At 35.0% G+C, this 1,536-nt stretch overlaps 2 long non-coding RNA genes across 2 annotated transcripts in view; one reads left to right on the forward strand and one right to left on the reverse strand.

Moving 5' to 3' along the window:
• The window catches only part of LOC125505120, a 19,403-nt gene extending 17,883 nt beyond the window's left edge, over positions 1–1,520 (reverse strand). The window contains exons 1-2 of the long non-coding RNA XR_007281931.1: positions 681–1,520; positions 445–631 (exon numbers count right to left, since the gene is read on the reverse strand). This is a non-coding gene — a long non-coding RNA (uncharacterized LOC125505120). The remainder of the gene's footprint in view (positions 1–444; positions 632–680) is intronic.
• Positions 1–1,536, forward strand: part of LOC109546202 — a 102,826-nt gene that overhangs the window by 77,960 nt on the left and 23,330 nt on the right. The window lies entirely within an intron of this gene.

Genomic DNA, 1,536 nt, shown 5'->3' on the forward strand with positions numbered 1-1,536 from the left:
ATTAATTTATTTTACTATTTTTTCTGTACTCCTATAACAGCGCCAGACAACACCTCCAGAGGAATGACGCCAATTTTGAATCACCCTGTATTTAAGAAATTAATTCAATCATAAACCCAAAATGAATTTTTGGCCCCACAGAAAATTTGACAGTAATCACATGTGATATATATGTACGCAAAAAAATGTTCTAAATATCGAAAAGTACAATGAGTTGCATGAAAATCTCCAGTTAGTTCAAATAAATGGTTACTGGCTTAATGTATGTTCAAGAAACTAATGAGGAAGTTTGGTTGTCGTAATGAGTTATGGGTTCATAACTTATGGCCTCAATTAGTTAATTGAAGTTCATAGTTTATCGCGTTGATGCCCTTGACGAAGCTGTTAAACCTAAAAGCCCCTTCTACGTATGCATTGGATATGAACGAAATCAGTGCAATTTACCGTGGCCATCGACCCACCCTGTTGAAAGCTCAATCCTGTCCAAGTCGGCCTTTTGCTTTTCTTTTTCCCGCTTTCTGCGGTCGATTCCTGCCGCTACAGTTGATTACAGACTACCGAGTGTCCGTCACCTGCTGCATATGCCAGTCTGCTCCTTTTCGCTTCTTATTTCAGTCCATAAACACTAAAACTGATCAGAAGAACAAACTGGTTTGCCTGTTAGTTTCGTTTTATATTACAACTCAGCTTCATTCTCTATGCCCAGTTCATTATGCTCGGATGTTAGTTTTAATAAACTAGTTGATATAAAAATAAAATAAATCCGAACTCGCTTAAGGGCTTACGATAAGTGATTTGCCAGCCAATATCAAAGCATAATTGCATCTCAACAGTGGCGGCTTTTCCTACACAGGATGCTATCTTTCATATATCAAGGCTGGAATACGTCAAAAGACGACGGTTTGTTAATGTGATTCTTCACCACTTTTCGACTTGGTTTTAATTTAGTTTAATTTTTTTGTAATTTGGATTGTGTAGTCAGTTTTTGGGCTCTTGCAAATTTTTTAGTTTCTGTCAAAATAAAAGTTTTGCCATAACCTCTACTATATTTTGAGACATTGGTGTAACTCGTTTAGCTTGATCTTGGATATTGCTAACTTTTCATCTCGTTTTCTCGTAGTTGTTATATGTTTTCGCTCGTTTAATATTGTTTCAAAGCGATTTCTCTTTTTTGGTCTGGAATCAAAGATTCATTGGTTTTTCATTAATTAATTATTTTTTTAAAGTAGCGATTTGTCTCTCATATACAATACATTTGAAAACTGCAGAAATGGATATGCAGATGTTTCTGTCTCTAGATCTCTAGAGGTATTTAAAGTATGAAAAAATCGATGCAAACAAAATAGTCCCGTTTCTCAGTCAAAAATTCTATAATTCTAGCAAAAAAACTAGATCAAGTCATCCTTATTAACATTATGTGGATATCTGCTGCTTTATGCGTAAAACTACAAACGTAACGGACCAAACTATGAGAAGAGGACAAAGAGTTGAAATGAGAAATTCGTCACTTTCATCAGTTGAGAAAAATTGAGTTTT

The sequence above is a fragment of the Dendroctonus ponderosae genome, unplaced genomic scaffold (assembly GCF_020466585.1).
Source record: "Dendroctonus ponderosae isolate FM_Combo_2020 unplaced genomic scaffold, Dpon_F_20191213v2 Dpon_F_20191213_7, whole genome shotgun sequence".
NCBI lineage: Eukaryota > Metazoa > Arthropoda > Insecta > Coleoptera > Curculionidae > Dendroctonus > Dendroctonus ponderosae.